The sequence below is a fragment of the Acanthopagrus latus genome, chromosome 3 (genome assembly GCF_904848185.1).
Source record: "Acanthopagrus latus isolate v.2019 chromosome 3, fAcaLat1.1, whole genome shotgun sequence".
In the NCBI taxonomy this organism is placed as follows: domain Eukaryota; kingdom Metazoa; phylum Chordata; class Actinopteri; order Spariformes; family Sparidae; genus Acanthopagrus; species Acanthopagrus latus.
The window spans coordinates 26,020,845-26,042,114 of NC_051041.1; the positions used below are offsets into that span (position 1 = coordinate 26,020,845).

Here is a 21,270-nt window from a genome sequence, read left to right on the forward strand (position 1 = left end):
TTGAGTGAGACACAGAGAGTAAATGTGTGTGAGACACTGAGTATGTAGTTGACAATAATGTTATAGAGGTGAACACTGCAGTGTGTATACAATTTAGAGTTATTTTCGGTGAATAAATGCTACAACTCCTCAAACCAAGCAGTGTCACACTTTCAACCTACTCATTAAAGTGAAAGGGATTAGCCACCAAGATAACAACACACACAGTGTTGGAGCTATTTGGTTGTTTGTTTGTTATTGATAATGTTGATGATTAGTATAGTTTTGATTTCAATTTGTGATATTATTTTATATTAGTAGTAATTTAAAGGTAAATATTATTGTTTTGTTTCGCTAATTTAGTTTTTGTTTTCTTTGTAATTTGGGTAGCACGGGGCAACAGACATTATATAGGGATGAATGCAGGTGGAGGACCAGAATGCACCTGGATGGGCACATGTTTTTTTTTTACCAGCACAAGAGACACATATGAGAAACAGGATATGCTTGTTATATTGTTTTTGGGAACAATAAATCATCAAAAAGAAACCAAGAACTGTGAATGGACAGTATGACTTTTGCCTGTGTACGATTCACCCCCATGGTGCCGAAGTGGCCCTTTTTGATTTTGGCAAGTTTTAGTTAAATTGATTTTTGGACAAACAGCCACTGCACATAGGCTGTTCTCTTGTTATAAGTCTCTTCTGGCAGAAAACCTAAAATTTTAAATGCTATGCACTCAATCTTCTGTCGATATTCCCTTGGCGTATTGAAAATGGTATATAATATCAATATTTTCAGGGTAATGTATTTAAGTTAGAAGTTCCAGTATCGTGACAACACTAAGCTGCACTGTATCTGCCAGTTGGATATTAATGATAACTAAATCATTAAGCATAATATTTTTACATGGTAATTATGTCAGTGTTGTGTTTACAGTTTGTGGCATGTCTGTGTGTGTGTCATCACTCAAGTCAGTGTTTCTGGCGGTGTGCCCCTGCAATTATTTGAACAGCACTGCTGAGGGGAAGAGAGGAGAGGAGGAGAGGGGAAGAGGTGAGGTGGAGGAGAAGGAGTACTGAAGAGCTGTGGCTGTGTTTTATCTCTAATGTTATATTATTTTGTGCTATGGATGTCTCATATGTAGGTCAATTAACACGCCTGCCAGTAAAAGCGAGTAAAGCTGGAACAGAGAGGAGTGGAGCCCGTCTGATAATCTAAGAAACTAACATTATATTATTTAGTGCTTTCACAAAATGTGATTCCATCTTATAACTTTAGAAACTAAAGATATGGTGCCCGTAAAAGCTGGGGGTTCATCGACATGCTGAAAATGTTTGTGCAACAAAGCCACAACGGAGCATGTCTCAAACCAGAGGTAGGAGACAGGCTCGTCTTCCTGGCCAAAAATGTGTACAAAAGACAGCAAGCATACACCTCATGTCCTCTACATCTACCAACATGTGATGTTTACTATGCAATACAATGCAGATATTTCATTTAGTTTACATACTGTATCTTCAGGGATATAAAATACTTTTTGTATACAAAAGGCACCTTTTGCAAAATATTTAGGGCCCGAGCAGCGACTGCAAGCAGTCAGCGAAGGCCCTATTGAAATTGTATTGTTTATTATTATTTATTATTCTTGACCGACTGTTTTGCCCAATTTCGCCCCTTTCCCAAACTGGAAAAGTTGTGTAACTTTGCAGGGACGACCGGCCACTCCCGAAATTCGATATTTTTGGGTCATCGCACACGGTCCACGCGAAATGGCTAAATAGCGCCCCCTACAAAGTTAAAAAATTCCCATAGGGAATGTCGATGACATTGTCGTATCTGAACAAAAATTGGTAAAGATGTTAAGCATACCCAGACACACAAAAATTCTAATGGCTCTCACACCCACATACTCGAACCTAGAAGCTTCAAATTTGCTAAGCATGACGGGAGCTCAGCCATGAACGTTCCGATGTATTAACATCCCACCTTACTCATGGCGCCCCCCGGTGGTAACAGGAAGTGACCAGTTCTTACTCTTAAATTTACTGATGCCGCATAGTTCACTCCATCAACTTCATTCCACTTCTAAAACATAAAGAACAAGTTGGTGAAGCTACATTATGAACGCTGTGAGGCTATGAGTAATGGTGTCCGCGTGGCGGCGCGGCGCTTTTTGATCATTCACCAAGAAAATACGTTTGGCTTTTTGACGGCTTTAATAAACTCGGATCATCATGAAACTTGATACACAGGTCAAGGCTGGCAACCTCTAAAATCTGATGCGGGCGACGCCCATGGGCGGGGCCAAATGCCTCTGTAGCGCATCCCCTTACGATTACATGTACTGATACCACATAGTTGACTCCATCAACTTCATTCCACTTCTAAAACATCCAGAACAAGTTGGTGAAGCCACATTACAAACGCCGTGAGGCTACGAGTAACGGCGTCCGTGTGGCAGCGCCACGTCTGTCGATCATTCGCCAAGAAAATACGTTTGGCTTTTTGACGGCTTTAATAAACTCATATCATCGTGAAAATTGATACACAGGTCAAGGGTGGCGACCTCTAAGATTGGATGGGGCTACGCCCATGGGCGGGGCTAAATGCCTCCATGGCGCCCCCTTGAAAACTTCAAAAATGCCTCCCCATAGGGGTTTTTATGGAGTTAGAAGATGAAAGCTGGTACACATGTGTACGTCGACCAGACGCCCAAAAAAGTCTCTGGCACCAACGGTCTACTCCGAACAGGAAGTCGGCCATTTTGTTTTGAATTCTCATTTTGCCACAGATCCTCCCTTTACATTTACATGTACTGATACCACATAGTTGACTCCATCAACTTCATTCCACTTCTAAAACATCCGTTACTGCCCCCTGCTCGCACCACTGCCTCCATGCCCCCCCCACGGTGGCACGGGGGAGCGAGGGCCCGCATAACCGCTCGCGGTTTTCTAGTTAATGAAAGTTATGTTCACACTTTATCATTCTCAATATGGAAACTGATCTTTAATAGCAAACAATATGACATGTTAAATGTATGTTTACAAAAGCATTCTATCAAAAAGGGACACATTCTTTTCAAAAGGATGCACTCTTCATCTTTTTAAGTGAGTTTGGAGCTGCACTGTTTACAATGGCAGGGCAAATTTGATTAAAATAAAAGCATTAAAATAAATGCATGCTTTTAATAATTTCTTTGTAATTTTAAAAATCGGTTAAAATTGTGAATTGAGTTTGGTGTGAAAAAATCTGAGATTCAGTTTTTAAGACCATATCGCCCAGCCCTACCTACAGGCATTCAAGATGCTCTCAACAACACTCCAGACAGTGGCAGCAGTGTCTACACCAGCAGGGAGGCGCACCTGCAGATCATTCTACTCATCATCCACTGCTACATAAACCTGGTCTCGTCTCCACTCCGACACCTAATTATTCCACCAGTTACGGTGATTTGATCAAGGGCTTTCAGCCATTGTGTTAGCAGTATTGTGACTTCTTAGAAATTGTATTTCTACATTCCTCCATGAGATGAGACCACTTTAAGGGGAGTTTTTCGACATAGCCTGGTAGACAACATTCAGGATGTGTTAGCAGCCTGTGACAGCTCTGGCCTGCTAAAGACACTGTTCTCCATTGCCCCAGTTCTATTCCACCCAGACCCTAACCTACAGTTGGTGGAGGAGGATGCCTTGGGCCATGTTATCTCAGGGTTCACCAGTAGACCAGAAGCTACACCCCTGCACCGTCTTCTCTTGCTGTCTCTCCCTGAGCTCCGTCTCATGATTGTATTTTTGTGCATCATCTTAAGCGCCTCTCTGTCCCGGCCTGCCTGCCGACCAGCCTGGCATGCTCCATTACGTTCCCTCCATCTCTCAGCGAACCTTCAGAACTAAATAACATCTGTTACTCTTGACCACTGCCTCTGCTCTCCCTACTTTTGGGTCCCGACCAAAACCCCGACATAACACATAATCTCCATTGTGTTGTGGAAGAATAATAGATTTTTATTAGGATCTGCCTCAGATTGCACTCACGTACCTGTCATCTAAATATGCCTTTCTTTTTGTATCAAGATCTATGGATTCCTGACAAATCAACTAAAATGAGTAAGCCGTATCTGACAATTCTAAGTGCTTTATCATAGGCAAGTGGACTTGTTTTAATTTGTTTGTTTCATCTCTCATCCAAGAGGCTTAGTTCTGAACTAAGGAAGCCTTGTGGATGAGAGGTAAAATGTGTTACTTCTCAGTGTGTCTATTCTGGACCAAGACCCATCTTCCATCCAAGTTTTAATTGAAATTCAGTTCAGTAGTTGTTGTATAATCCCACTAAGATAATAATTCAAGTAAGAACCTTGGCCTGGATATCACTATTTTTTCCTACACAATGTGTTGGAGAATACAAACATGTTTTTACACCCTGTGTTGTGTCTTCTTTTTGAGATTTTATGATTGAGCAATTAACCTAACAAATGAAATATGAAAAATCTTATTGATTCCTAGCCCTAGCCATTTTGGCTGCACATTCTTAACGTAACATCAAAATGATTAACGTTCATTTATTATGTAAAATGAATACTAGAAATTAGGGTGTATTAGTGAATCTACATGCCACAAGTCTCCTCATCAGTTCTCCCCTGAATATCTTTGCACAAAATGATAGACACATACTACTTTGTCACAAAAACATTCAACATATATCCATACAGTAATTCTTGTATTTGGTTAGATACAATAATGATAATAATAATAATAATGGCGATTTTAGATTTTTCTGAACAATTTAGAGATAATCCTCCTTCTTCATTATTCCACACCACAGCTTAATATTACCAGCACCAAGCTTGACAGTAGGTATGGTATTTTGGAGGGTAAAGGCCTCACCTTCTCTCCTCCAAATATATTGCTGCTCATTGTGGCCTAATAACTCATGTGACCACTGAGTTTTTCTCCAGAAGGTTTTTCTTTGTCCATGTGATCAGCAGCAAACTTCCATCGAGCTTAAAAGGTGTGGGGTCTAAAGCAAGGGCTTCTTTCTTGAATGGCAGCCTCTAAGCCCATGGCAATGCAAGACATGCCTGACAGTGGACACACACATGTGTCTTCTAATTTAATTAACTTGATTTTTGGTGGTTTTAAGTTGACTCTTAACCATCCTAATCAATTTCCTCTCTCAGCAGCAGGCAGTAGTTTGGTACTAGTTTGCGCTCAGAACCAGTACCTGCTTTGGAATTGCTTCACATAATTTTTCTGAGTGATGCACTTTTCCAAAACAATGCTGAACTCCTTATACTTTCCCATTGTAGTGTTTATGACTGACTCAAATGAGTGTTTCAAACAGGCACTATTAAAAATGGATCCTGTAAGGTTATCAGCTGTTCTCATTCATAAGAATTTAAAAGGCCATGCTACAAAAAACTGAACATTTTATAATCACCAAAACTGATGGTTCAAGTTCCTATATGTATATTTTTGGTCCAGCAGATTTGGTCACATTCTCTGAAGACCTTTAATAAACTCATTATGATTGTTTTTTGTGATGAAGTAGTATGTGTTTCACTATTTATCACAGAAAAATGAGAGCTTTACAAATCACTGGAACTGAAGACTGCCAAGATACGTAAACTCCTGATGATGACTGTAGCTGTCTAATCACCAGCAAAAGATCAATTTAGCAATTCTACAACCTGGATACTATTACACAAACTGTATCATAGATACAATACAAAACACTTTATCAATCCCCTGGGTGGACAACTGATTGCCACCATACATATAGGACAGATAATAGGTGGGACAAAATCAGAGGAGAGCACAGCACCATAATAAGTAAATAGCGTAAAAAAACAAAACACTCAACAACACTCTGCAAAAACAAAAATAAACAACAAGCAATAACACTTGCTATTCATTTTAATTCAAGATCACAAAATTGCCCCCCAGTTATTGCTAAAATGCTCTCACCAGAATAGAACACCAGGGTCCATTAGAAATACGAGTCATTTCATAAGCTTAATGACAGCCTATTCATGTCTAAATACCCACTGACACCACTTTAAAACATTAAATACAGGCTGAATGCGCTCTTTGTGTAAATGAGACAAGACCGTAATGACAGTTGCGGGGTGTGCCTCGTCTCGTCTGTCAGACATGTGGTTACCGCCTTGTGACTGTGACAGGCTGGAATAACCACATGTGAATCAACACAACACCCTCAGATCGGGATGCACCCTTAAGTCAGCGATGGACAGCAGGAATACGATTTAATTGCCGCATGCAAGTGATCCATGTAAACCTGCTGCTCTCTTCTGACAGCCACGGCTTAAGTGAACATAGTCTGTCATTTCTATGACCTGGGCAAACAGCAGATAACACACCAATCAGCTTCACAAACAGACGTAATGTTAATAGCGTTTCCAGTCTGATAAAACAGACATTGCCTTAAGTGTGTGCGCCTTGTAAACGGAGAGAATGTCACGCAAAACACCATTTTAGCTTAATACATGAACCTTTGCTGATTTGCAATACTTGTGACATAAGATTCAGATTCCCTGCCTTTATTAGCGACATTACATTTCAACACACACACACACGCACGCACACACACAGCTATTATTTCAGTAGTATTTTAACTTTTAGAATTGGTTGGAAATGGTCCCTGCCACCCATTTTATTAGAAAAATACCTATCGCATAAACTGCAGGCGAGGTAGGACGAAAGTTGGAATTAATAAAAATAAATAATGAAATCAACAGCGCATCGTAGGTTCCTATTATACCGAATTAATGTGTATTTGGTTATATTTTATGTGTTGTGTTATTTCGGAAAGAACTAAAGAAATATTAAAAAGGGTTTTTTTAATTTATTTATTTTTTAAATTTATTATATATATATATATATATATTTTTGTAAATGGCGTCTGGCAGTACGTTCCCTGTGAAAACATCACGCATCAGCCTACCTGGACTGCCGACACCAAGTAAAAGCCTGGAGTCTAATTATGACAGAGGGTAAAATTACACGCAAAACTACCAATTTTTAAACATAAAATGTCTAACTAAGACCAAATGTATCAAAAACAATGCCTGTTGCCACAATTAATAAAGGCAGCGACCATAACACTAGACACACGTCGCCAACATAAGACAGCAGTGACCGGCACAGTAGCAACAGGCGACACCAGTCTCCTCACCTGCAGACGCGGTCCTCAGCTACCAGTGAAGACGCTCATATCATAGCAAGCGGTTTCGACAGGCTGTGGACCTGCCTGCTGTAGTATCCGCTCACTGGTGTACCAGTCGCAGTGTGAATTCGCATCTTTACCTTTTAGTACGAAACACTGCACAGGAGTGAATGGGGAAAAGGGAGGGGTTCTCTGTGTGAAGTCACCGGGTAACAAAGACATCACCACTTCCTGTCTCCACCTCCAGTATAAAACCTTGTGCTGATCACAAACACCAATGCAGTTATGTTTTGTTCTCTGGATGAATACGTTAATATGGTGTTTGCCGAAAATTTCGATTTATCATATATTTGTGTTTGTTTCAGCCATGCCCCAAGCTCTGAAAAATATAAGGAAACCAGTGACAGTCTTACATTTAGCACACTTTTGTCAAAATCAACTTACAGTAATTCATACATACATACAGTAATTCTGCACATACTGATGGCAGCGGCTGCCATGCAAGGTGCTGACCATCACATCAGGAGCAGTTTAAGGTTCAGTTTGTTGCCCAAGGACACTTGGACATGTAGACCAGGGGCATTGAAGCAGCAATCTTTTGTATCGTAACCCTGAATGGTATCTTAACCCATTATCTAGATATGTATCAGATCGTGTTTTGTGGAATTGATGGTAGGGTAGGTGTGGTTTTTAGAAATTAATAATTATTGATAATAATTATCAAAATTAACTTGAGGAAGCCATGTTCTAAAGACTACAACACTGGCCAGATGAGACATTGAGAAATCATGCACAAACACAAATTCTGAAATTATGATTCTGGTTTTGCTGAATATATATATATATATATATATATATATATATATATATATATATATATATATATATATATATATATATATATATATATATACAGAAACGCGTATCAAAACATAAGAAGATTTCAGCAGTAACATTAGTTATTTTTAGTTATTTATGAGTCCTCACTGGAATGATATGAAAATGTAGTTCAAATGTTTTTTTGTTGTTGTTTTATTGTCACAATGGAACAGAGGAACATCAAAATATATTATAGGGTTTGTGGCATTCTGAACACAAGTGTTGCCAACAGGGACCTTGTAGAGCAGGGGTGCCCACCCTTTTTTAGCTTGCGAGCTACTTTCAAAATGGCCAGGTCAAAATGACCTACCTTTATGAAAAAAAATACCAAACAGCTATTTAATTGCAGTCTAATTGCAGTGAGCAACACTTGCAGTCTGCAATGTCTCTCCGAAGCTGCTGTGTCAAATCCTCGGCCATTAAATCACAGCACTGTGTAACTGTACTTCTTGATAGCTGAAGAATTTTGATTGATGATAATATTTCAGGTTTGTTTTAAAAATCCTGAAACAAGGAGTCAGCTACCTCAGCGAAGGCCTCTTTTTTATCATCTTAGCACTAAAAAAAGTCGAGCAAACAAAACAAAGAATAAATGAATCACCTGTCGGTCCACACGGAGGGAGTAGCACTGTCCGTATAAACCAACAGATCCAATCATAGTGATGTAGCCTAGGATGAAGTGACAGCAGAGGTCCCCCACTCTTCCCAGATAATGAGCTGGAAGTGTCAGTTCCCTCTGCCCATGCCATGGTCCGACATTGCTGCCGCATCTGGGCAGCCGTCCATCAGGTACTGATCCGACAGGGTGAGGTTTCTGGACAGCAACACTGCAACTCTGACTCCTCTGTCAGATGGAGGAAGATATCTAAACACGTATATCTCCAGAAAAGGATAGAGGGCTCATTTAGGTAATTTTTGAGTACAAGACCCAAGGAGCGACAGTAACAGATTTAGTCATTTATGGGAGATGAGCAGGGAGATAGACCACCTCCTTTTCTAGTTGATTGGATAGATGGGCCCTCAACCCACCACAGTGACCAATTAGAAGTAGGCAGGTACTGCCCAAGGGACTTTAAGAAGGATCCCACGAGTAGAGATTTGGGGGTGGCATTTTGGTAGACCTCCTGAGATCGAGGGTTCGACAGGACGTCTGATAGAGTAGAGGGCGAAGCCGTTTGGCATTACCTTCGCCACAGATTTGAGAACTCAAGAGGGTGGCCACACCCTGAATTTGGATGCTGGCTTGAAGTATAGTTTCAGTAAAGATTGCTCTATCATTCCACCCAGCCTTGTCTCAGCAGAATTCTTTTATCATCAAACTACACGCCGACACCTTTGAGGAAAAGAGCCCAGAAACTACAAGGGGGATCGAGTTAAGAAAGCGGCAGACCGCAAGAGGTGGCCTGCTCCCACCTACCAGCCAGTCCAGAGAATGTGGCTCTCAGCCAAGGACCTACGCCTCAAGGTCCCCTCCAGCAAGCTGGCGCCATGGTTTGTAGGCCCTTTCCCCGTCACTAAACTCATAGGTCCTGCAGCAGTCCGGCTTCGTCTGCCCCAGTCCCTCTGCGTTCACACTACCTTCCACGTGAACCAGGTAAAACCAGCCAAGGAAAGCTCCATGGTTCCAGCCGCCGCACCTCCCCCGCCACCTGAGGTGACTGATGGTGGTCCGGTCTACAAGGTCAAGCAATTGTTGGCAGTACACAACCAGGGCCGGGGCAGACAGTTCTTGGTGGACTGGGAGGGCTACAGACCCGAAGAAAGACATTGGATCCCTTCTCGCCACATCGTAGACACCAGCCTCATCAATGACTTTTTCCAAGACCACCCTGAAAAGTCTGGGCCATCAGGAGTTGGCCCTAGATGGAGGGGTTCTGTCACACTGCGGTGAGGGGTGTCCTGTCTTGGGGTTTTTTTGTCTTGTGAACTTCCTGTTTAATTTTGAAAAGTAACTCTCCTCTTGTTTCAGGTCACTTGCCCTTCCTTGTGTGTCACCGGTCTGGTGGCTCCCCTGATTCCTGATTGTTTCCACCTCTGTCCCCTGATTTGTCTTATAGGCTGTGTCTCCCCTTGTCTTGTTGCCAGAGTACTTTGTCTTGTTGTGTACCTCCAGTCTTGATTCATAGCCTTGCCACAGTTCTTCGCTAAGTATTGCCACATTTGTTTTTTCTCTCTTCACGTTCTTGAATGTCTCTGAGTGATTTTGTTTTGATAACGTTTTGGTCAGCTTGTTTTTTTATTTTTTTTAAGCTGGTTAATTTCATAGCATCTTTGATTTTCCTCCTTTGGAGCGTTTTTTGGTTTGTAGGTTTTTTTTTGGTTTTTTTTTCAGCTCAGTGCAACGTAGTTTAAGTGTACAGCCTTTTGCTTTTTCTCTCTTTGTGAGTGGTTTTCCTTTTGTGTAAATTTTCATAGTATATTTCATTCTAAGAATAGTGTAGCTATAGTCATTTTCTTTTCCTCCTTCAGGAGCGATTTTCTGTTTATTGTTTTTTTGCCTTGTGTTTCTTGTTTTCTTGTTTGTTGTTCTAAGTCCTCCATCTGTTCAGATGAGGTTAGATTTCATAGCCCTTTTTGAAGAAGAAGAGACGAGAGATTTCAGAATAAAAGCCTGCCTAAACTGTACTCTGTCTGCATCTGAGTCCTCCTTTTTGCCCAGGCCTGACAGCATGGAGAATGTCGGTTTGAGAGTTAGCGTTGCTAGGCAAACAGCTTGAGGCTAATAGCTGACAGGCAGGGCTAACAGCTAATCAGCGGAGAATCAGTGTTGCACTTTTTAACAGTTTGAAAGTGCCTCTCAACATTCCCCTTCTGCAGGATAGCAATGGTAGTTTGATAAACAGTAGCTAGCGCACTGCATGCATGGTGACCCATGACACGTCACACATATGGGGGTCCTACGGTTGAGAAAATGTTGCCAAAATAAAGGGTGGCCTGATGGCAATGCAAAGCAGTGAATTTTCTCCATACAACGTCCACTTGAACTGTTACAGATTTTTTTAGGTGAGCCTTGTTTTAGGTGCTTAAAATTTGCTTTGCATTTGGGCACCGTTCACTGCAGTACAAAACTGAGCATCTGGGCTGGAGCGGCTCTCTACTTCTCCAAACTGAGGCTGCGCTGATCGGTTATTACAGTAGGGAACAGATTGACTATAGATACTTTATATGACCCCACTTCAAAAAACACGAACTATCCCTTTAATAGTAATGAGCTAATAAAAACTGTTGATAAACTAAACACATTTTGTCTGGTGCCCCCTGTCAGATGAAATTGTGGTGCGACATGTGGTATGATATCTCTCTATAAAAGCAAGGAATCTGTGTGTGTGTGTGTGTGTGTGTGTATGTATGTGTTCCTCAAATACAGTATGTCAAATAAAAAAATAAATGTATAGTCACACGTGAGGTTGTGCTGAAAATAATGACACCAAGTAAATAGTTTTTAAGGTGAAATATAATGGCAAAATCAAAAATAGTCAGAAACGGCCAATTATACCCTGGAATATCGGATTTCATAATAAACCTAAATATCCCTGACGTCCCATCTTCAAACACAGCCTCATTTGGACATCCATGAAAAAGCTACCTAACATCCCACCTAACTATAAGAATGCATATTTCCTATGGGCACTGCACTAGTACTGTATAAAGCTGAAAAAATGTTATCATAAGCTTTTGGTGTGGATGGGTTTACGTATACATGCTGTACCACAATCTTCCATGTCGACAAATACGTGCTTGTGTTAAACCCATATATTCAAGTAAGAACAACTAAGGCTTATTCTTTTCTTCATCATAGTGAAGACTGACACAAAGTACAAGTTCCCCACATCATTTAATCAGCTATTGGCCTTTTGCCAAACACAAGTTTTTTGATACCATATTGAAGCAGTGAGGTGGAAATTATGGAAAGTATTTGGAGGGCTGAAAGGACCTTATTTTTCTTACCAATTAGAGATCCCTTTACGTCTGAGGAAGAAAATACACATTTTGAAGTGACGTCTGGAAAGAGCCCTTTGACTACCTGACCTAAATGGTGATTTCTGGTGATTGCGTACCAGTTGATCAAGAGATGTCTGGACCTGGTTTGATAACTATGTTAAATGCGTGCCACACAGCCCTGAATGCCTGAATGACATGTATCGTGATTTGGTGTCTTGACTTGAATGTTTGCAAAATGTCACACAGAGCAATGAACTTCAGTATGTTTGTCTGAGTGCTGTTTTTTCTTTCCTCCATCGTTGAAATTAATCTGATAAAATGCTGATTGTAATTTGGACCCTGTTGCACACAGACATTTTTTATTTTGGTAAAACTGTATTGTTCATATTCTCGATCTAGGCTACTTCTTTCTCCCTGAAAATTATAAACGTAATATTAAAAAAAATAAGAAGAAAAATAAAACAATAAACGTAATAATAATAATAATAACAATAACAACAACAACAACAACAACAATAATAATAATAAAAGGCCTGTAGTTAATAATAGGTGTCAGCAATAACTTTTTGATATGAGATATGAGAGCAGCACATAAGCCTATAGCAAGTACTGCAATATTTATTAAAGTATCTGTATTGTCTGTCAATCAAAGTAAATGATAGGGAAAGCTATGCTTTTCTTAGATACGAAATTAACGTTACCTCCTTGCATTTGGCCATGGTTACTGACGGAACAGGTCGAACAGGAACAATTGTCAGGTGCATACCGCCACCTGCTGTACGACAGTCTCGTCATTTTACATTAATTCTTATTCTGCACAACAGTCTTGTGTCTCTTAAACAGGGGCATCGAACTGGGGGGACCAGGGCCCCAAGAAAAGTGAGCACAGTTCACAGCTAACACAGTTTAAGAACAGTTAAAGCTAATAATAATGTCAGCAGTTGTAAAAATTGAAGGCAATCAGACAGCCATGAATCTAGCTCAGTATCAGCAGCAGCAGGTTCCTCATCCTCATCTCATCCCTCATTAAGTGCCGACTGAAAATTATTATTACAAGTAATCATTTCACATTGAGGTCGTGGACCTCACGGTAAAAATAGTTAGAATTTGGAGTGATATTTAGCTCCTTTCCCAGTAAGCTAGCATGACATGTATGGTATCAGCAGATTCCTTTCAATTTCAAGATTTCTATGATGCATATGGTTTAAATCTTAAAAACTGAGCCCGTGACGGCCTTCAGAGGACAGTGATGTTAATGCCAGATGATCCACCATCATTTTCAGAGGGTTAAAAAAGGGTTATAAAATAAAAATAGCCTATAATCCATATTCATTTCAGAATGATTTTCATGTACTAAAAACAGTTCTGAAATAAAAAGAGCATATGTAAGTGTATATATGATATAGTTCAAATTCAGCTATCACTGAGGTAGCCTAGGATCTTTGGTCAATAGTTTGGGACTCTCTCCTCCCTCCTTTGCAGTAAGAACAGAGGAGAACATTTCTGGTGCATGCAGACTGTGTGACTCTATATGCATTTTAATGATATTTTTTTACAATCATTCCCATATTTGTGAAAAGAACAACATGACAGTTACTTGGTTACTGCTCACTGTCTTCCTTGTAGTCCTGCATGCAGGTCTAATTTATCTCCACAGCTGAAGACTCACGGGTGGTAGCTTTGGATTTGGGATGAAAAAAAATACATATATAATGGTAATATATATATGGTTGTTGCGATTTAATCCTATGATTTCAAGAAAATATAAACATTTCTTTGATTGTACTGAGAGTTGTATGGAGTCACACAGTCTGCATGCAGCAGGAATGTTCTTCTCTGTACCTACTGCAAAGCAGGAAAGTGAGAGTCCCAAACTACTGACAAAACACTCTATTGTAGTGATAGCTGAATTTGAACTATATTATACACATACATATGCTCTTTTTATTTCAGAGCTGTTTTTAATACATGAAAATCATTCAGAATTAAATATGGATTATAGGCTATTTTCATTTTATAACTCTCTTTTAACCCTCTGAAAATGACATTAGTGCACTGGGCGAAAAGAGCAAGAATCCCAAATATCCGGTTTTTGATTCTGTCTAGAATGCAGACTTTTCTGATGCATATCCTGAGTTTTGTTGATATGCACAATATATGGTAAAATATGAACCCAATATACATCATGAAGACAATATATTGTAGTAAGATCCGAAAAATATTTTCATTTTGTCATGTATGTGTTCCGTAAATGTCCTCAGGGCGAAAATACCCAGAATCCCTAAAAATCCGTTTTTGGATTCTGTGTTGAATACGGACATCTCAGATAAATATCCTGTGTTTTGTTGATATGCACCATATCTGGTCAAATATGAGCCCAGTATGCAACACCATGACAAAATATTGTATTGGGATATGAGCAACATTTTAAATTTTGTCATGTATGTGTTCTGTATATGACATTAGGTCATATCTGATCACACAATTTTTCGGAATCTGGTGATTTATACTGGGCAAAAAGGGCCAGAATCCCAGAATATCTCATTTGATATGTCACTGAATTTTCTGTACAATACAGAACATTTCTGATCTATATCCTGAGTTTACTGATATCCCATATTTGGTAAAACATGACCCTGATATACATCATGGGGACATATCTTATATTAGAATACCAGCAACATCTTATTTATGTAGTGTGTCTGTTCCAAGTGTCACCTCATATCATATCTGGACATATCTGACTGAGCACAATGGAATATGGATCAAATCTATGGCATATCCGAATGTGTTACATATACAGTCTATATTAAGTTGATATATCACTTAAAGCCATATATTAACTCTGGAACCGCTGTAGAATAGAGACCATTTCCAATGCATATTTAAGGTTTTGTGGACATGAACCATATCTAATTAGGTCGACCCGACCCGAATTTCGGGCCGGGTCGGGCTCGGGCTCGGGCTAAAGATCTTACCTCTACAAACAACACAAGTCAAAGTCACTCACTTACTCACTCATATTCAATACACAGAAATTCAATAAATATGTTCTACTTGGTTAAATTGTCGATGCCTAGTGTCATACTTCTGTAAGCCTGAGCAGTTATTGTTCAGGCAGCAGCCACACGGATGAATATTGCTCTCTGCATTCAAAACTTGAGAGCCCTGGTAGTGTCATACAAAAATAACAGAAGCAAAGGGCGAGAAAAGATGATCACTTGACTGACATACTAAGCCTGCACTTTTCCAAGAGCCACAAGCATTACAATCATATTTTCATCGCAATATGTCATATGAATTATCTTCCTGTCTACAATCTGGAGATGCTTACTGATAAATGATTGGAAAAAATGTTTTCAGATTGACAGTAACTGAGTAATGCCTGTTTATCCTGGCAGTCCTCATTTTTTTCATTTTCTGTATCTGCAGGGTAATGGGTACTGTTGAGCATGGAGGGCTTCTTGCAGTTTTTTCTAAGGATCAAATCAAGGTCACTTTTAAATAGACTGTGTTGTAAGTAATTACAAACTCTAACAGTGATTACATGTTCACCCTTTACTCTTTGTTTTCAGAGCTTGTATCATGGTCTCCTCAATGGAATGATCCGTTCCAATAGGATGTTCATTTGGCAGCACACATCCACGTCAGTGAATTTGAAGCAGCATTTGAAACTGAGGACCCTGAACCTTAGTGACTAGCGGGTAAATGAAATTGTCATCAGTCATGTCTATGTTTTTCACATAGATGTAACATATGAAAGATGAATTTATTGATTTGTACCTTTCTTTCCAATAGATCTTTCAGCTACTGAGGGTCATTGAGGAGGTCACAGGTGTAGGAGCGCAAATAAAGAAGGGGGAGATAAGACTCCTGGATTTTGTGTTTGACGTTATGCTCCCAGAGGTAAGATGGTCAGTGGAAGGAAATTATTGGGTTATTGTGGTCAATATTTTATTCCTTTGGAAAACATAAATATAAAACAGTGCACTCCTTAGAGCACCACAAAGTACGATTGAACCATTTAAGTGTGTTCCAGATATTAGATCAAAATCCTAGAAGAAGGCCAGACCCGACTGCAGGCAGAGATCATGATGACCACTGGGACCCTATTTTAGGTCTAACCCTCTTAGAGGTCATGATGGCCAGTGGAAGCCTCATTCTGTTTTGTTTTATTAGTTCAGCTTTTAGTGTTAAGTGTGTGGACTTATTTCCCTTGTTTTATTTCTTCGTTGTTTTTCTACTTTGACATAAATGATGAATGAACACAATAAAACATTTGTCACAAAAAAGTCGAAGTCAAGTTATTAATGTTGCCAGCATGATAGTGTTGTGTTTAACTGTATTCTAGAATTAATAGAAAACTCACAATCTGACAGTAGGAAAGTCTAGTTATTACAGTCATTTAATAGTTACACATGAAAATGAACACATCTCCAGACCCAGGAACTCCCGGTTCTTTTGCAGTCACACTTGTCAGGGACTACTGTTTTGCTCATGATGCCCCTTTCATCCCTGAAGATCCCTGGTGGGTGAAGAAATGGCCAGCTGGACTGATATGTTTTAGCTAAGCTTCTCTACTATGCTTTTGAGTAAACAATGTGTGGGTAGTCTGTAATGAAGCTATCCTCTGGTGGGCAGGCTGGGCCATATACAGGAAAGACACGCCCACTTTCGCGGTAACTTTCCATTCGCAAAATCACGACAAATGAAAAATCTACTTTTTAGAACTCCTCCCAGACAATTTGGACCTTCCTGACAAAGAGTTATTGTAGTGCAAAAACTACTTGTCTGTATTAGCAACTAATAAACTTTTCACTAAGCAAAAACTCACAGGTGGAGTCTAAAATTAACGATGAAACAGCTGATCTTCCAGTCAAAGGTATTTATGTCACACAGCAAAATACATGCAGTGAGCTCTCCCGGGATGAACCAATTTCTCTGTCTGGTGCTCCCCTTTATATACTATTCTGGTCCGGGGGTTTCCATGCCCTTGGATCCTCCTTCCTTTTGGCCTGATCAATACCCTTAACCACGATTAACTTCCATTTTTAGATTATACCGGTGGAATATCTTCCAAATAAGGTTTTAAAAATAAAGCCAGACACCCCCGTTTCAGCCCCCTCCCTCCTTGGGGCTCGGGTGTCACCTGGCAATGGTCATCTTTTGTTAATTTTCATGTTTAGCAGTCATAATCTCCATATACAGTAACTGTGACTCTCGTGTTCCGCTTAAGGGATGATTCCTCTATGGTTTATCCACTGCAGACCCTGCAGGTGCTTTCCTTCTACACACACAGAACAGCTGAACACTTCTAAATAGGGTGATGGTATTACAGATCAGGTTTTTATCCACTACATTATCAAAAGAATTTTGATAGTCCAAATAACGCCCAAAATATAATACAATAAATTCCTGCACATTGTGTTCAAAACAGATAGACTTGCATATCTTGACCAAACACAGTTCGATTAACACAACAGTTTTCTTATTGTGTTGCATGGCCCTGTAAGCGTTTGTGCAAAATTCGGTGCAAATCGACCAATAGATGGCGCTTTTATGGCTAAATAACAAAAAAAACAAACAAAAAAACAGCTAAAATATCATAACTTTTGAGTGAACAGGCTTTCTCCACTAGAGGACAGTGCTGCCTTGCTAATGGATACAAACCTCTGTTTAGAGTCTGTAGGTTTATACCATGGTCAGGGGGAACACTCGATTCTGAATGGCTGCAGGGTGTCAATTAACCCCTGATTTATGGACACCTACTAAGTAGTTCCAGTCAAATTGTCTGTTCACTGCTCTAAATTAATGTGCTAGCTGGCCCATCCACATGAAAAAAAAATCTGAATATTTTATTTCCAACATTAAGTGCAGTCCGACAGTCCTTCAGTGCCTTATCCTCTGAACACCACAGGGTGGCGACTGTAACAGGAATTAATGGACTTTGCGGACCATCCGATGTCATTAATTCCTGATTATGGACACCTCGTCAGGCATTATCCCTTACGTAGTTCTCTCATTATTAGTTGAAAATTTGCATTTTTCATTTCCTGAACATACCCCAAAAACTCACTTAACTTAGAATATCAGTCACACCCGGCGAGAAATTTTATAATCGATTGTCATCCTGAATTTTCACCACTAGGGGTCGCTATAATCAAGGAAAATGCGTTTTGGCTTTTAACTCACATATACTTTGTCGTACATTCAAAAACCTTATACCCACGCGTTCCGTGAATTGTGCTGAATCTCGTACTATAGGCCAAGGCCATATATTATACTTATATATTTCCACTCAACTTATTAAATAACAACTTCCTGCAGATTTCATTCCAAACAGGAAGTGCTGCACATCTCCACATTGGTGTGTCCGAATGGCATTAAATTCTGCTTACTACTTCCCATGAGCCCCTGAGGCTCTGTGCAAAATTTTACACATAGACCACAAGGTGGCACTCTTTAAATTGTATTAAAAGTAAAAGTATTAAGTATTATTATTATTAAAAGTATTTTATATCTCCATATTGGTAGGTTGGATTAACACGAAACGTGGTACAATTATCGCTGATGCCCTCTTGACGATAGTTGACGAAAGGTGTTACTAGGGGACTCTATAGCGCCCCCTGGAACATTAAAAATCCAAGCCTCGCCTCCTACATGCACATACATGAATGACATTCGGTATGCATATGTATCATGACCAGACGCACAAAAAACATCCTGGTATCAAACTGTCACTCCAACAGGAAGTCGGCCATTGTGATTCAAAGTTTGCATTTCACCCCCATTCTGATCCATTTCCATGCCTCATACTTATACCTTGTCCCTCATTTGTAACTCTCCTACAGACTGAACACTACAGACTTCCAATTCACTCAGTATCACTCTCAGACATGAAAACTTATCAAAAGCTTTCACATTCGTCAAACAAGGTGGGTGTCATGGTGCATTTTCATGGTTCGCCATAAAGCATCAAGTCCTTATAACTTAAACGCACAATTTCCCATGCACATCAAATTCATCACACATGTATATGTTGTTGCCCTTCCTCCGTTCGTCAGTACTGTGTCATATCCATAACGCCACCTACTGGACACAGGAATTCAGACAAACATCCTATTTACATGACATTTATAGGTTTTTTTCCTTCGCATTATACACTACAAAATGACATGCAACTAATAGGTGAGCACACCCTCCCGAAATGCCGCTGTGAATCAATTTTCAAAACGTAACTAACCACAAATTACTTTGAGGGACTTTTCACCTGTAATCCATTTTCTTTTTATGTTGATTGCAGAGAGTTCTTCTGACTTCAGTGTACATTATTTAATACCGGCAGGAACAGGCCACCAAATTATAAAGGAACACAATACAGTCATAGTCACAGCACCACATGTTAAACTTAACCTTGTCTGTCCCAAAGCACTGTCCCAAACACGGACAGTTCAGGGATGCATACCGACAGCAGCATGCCCCAATGCCTTTGGACTGTGAGGGCCCGTTCATCACTGCTTGCAGCTTTAATATTACAATTATAGCCCAAAATGTTAACTTTTACTCCTTTCCTGCTCTTTCCTGTTCTATTTAACGCTGTCTCTCACTGTTTCATATCTGCTGTGTGGGGATCATGAAAGAAATTCAGGAGCACAAAATCAAAATCTACGAGATCCCAGAGACAGATGATGAGGAGGAGATGAAGATGATCAGGAAAGTCAAGGTCTGTTGTTGTAAAGCAACCACACATTAATGTTTCTAAACATACATGCAATTTCTCTGATATTTGTCTGACATGGCTTTTGCTATAAACTGTAACTACACATTGAAATCCTTAAAGTGGCATCTTTCATGTGCCTCATAGAAAATTCCGGAGTCTATGAATATGTAAATGCTGTCTTTTCATACTGTATGTTATGTGTGTGTATGTTTGGGCACAGCCCACAGTGTATTTTTATCCACTGTGTATGAGCTATGCTATGCTCTCTGCAGGATCATTTACCATTGGCTGTAGTCAGTAGCAACACCATTAAAGAACTCAGTGGCAAGCAAGTGCATGGAAGGCAGTACCTGGGGTGTGGCTGAAGGTGCTAGGTTTCAGGTCAACTGATCAGAGCCTGTTACGTTTTTTCCAATTGCTAAATCACATTTTTACAAGTAGGCTGTTTTTTTTTTTTATCAAAATACTACTATCTAAATACAGTGAACTGAAAAAAAAATTGCAGAAAAAATATGCGACAATATGAGAGGCCACACTCTCTGTCCAGCCTCTCGCAGTGTCAGCACATGGGTGATGACATGATCAACTAAGGTTGCTCTGATTTCATTTGAAAGCTGTTGTCTTTTTTGGCCATGGCCTCTTCTACCAGTGTTCTACCCCTACCTCTCACTCTTCCTCCCCCTCTCATTCTCACCCTCCCTCTTCCTCTTCCTCTCTCTGCAACATCTTCCATTGTTATTGTAAAAAAAAAAAGAAAAAAAAAGGTGCTGATGTAAGAAATTTCATAGTCTTCCTGTTAGTGATCAAATGTGCTGTAAGGATAGGAGGAGAAAGAGACACTGTCATTTTGCTTGAGGTGTCAGAAGAGGCACAGGTGGGGGCACATCCCCTACATGGGAAGATACAGAAGTGTAGATAAGATGACATTTGCGGTCCCATCTTTTGCATTAAAGAGTCACTACAGTCATACACCCAAACATCTAAAAGTCATTCTTATGTAAAGAAAATGTTTTATGACTGTTGTAAATGAAGGCAACCTCCTGTCTGATTCTGTACTTGAGCTGAGAATGCTTGAGCCTTCCCTCCATGCTGCATGTTTATTAAAAGAGATCTGAATCATACGCTGAAGTCTGAAGTTCTTTGGAGACTTAGCAACTCTCTACCTCACAAAAGAGAATTTCCACAACAATTTGGCGACAAAGATGGCGATGGACGCTCAGCTGATTTTCACCTGAGCCTGGACTGAAGGGAGCTGCCGGCAGAGAGTCCCGCTCCGACAAACGGAGGACTGGATCCCACCTGAAGTCAGGCACAGGTGGTGGACAACGGATGCTCCATCGAATAAGTGAGTACGGCGTTTTGAATCATTTGCTCAATTCTAAAAGCCCGTGGGGTATGGACTGTGTGACTTTATAAGCGTGCGCAATAGAGACGCCTTTCCATTTAAAGCTGTGTGTTTATGGACGTTTGAGTTAAAGGGCTCAGTGAGGAGCGCCTTTTTATTTCCCATGTAAAATATGTGTGGTTTTGGGTGTCTGTGTCTGTGTCTGAGAAAAACGTAG

The 21,270-nt window shown here is 40.0% G+C and overlaps 1 protein-coding gene across 1 annotated transcript in view; it reads right to left on the reverse strand.

Annotated features, from left to right (window-relative positions):
• lrrc3b (leucine rich repeat containing 3B) overlaps positions 1–7,333 on the reverse strand; it is a 56,464-nt gene extending 49,131 nt beyond the window's left edge. Inside the window, exon 1 of the mRNA XM_037093159.1 lies at positions 7,177–7,333. The gene's annotated coding sequence lies outside the window, so the exon portion shown is untranslated. The remainder of the gene's footprint in view (positions 1–7,176) is intronic.
• Between the last annotated feature and the right edge of the window lie 13,937 nt (positions 7,334–21,270).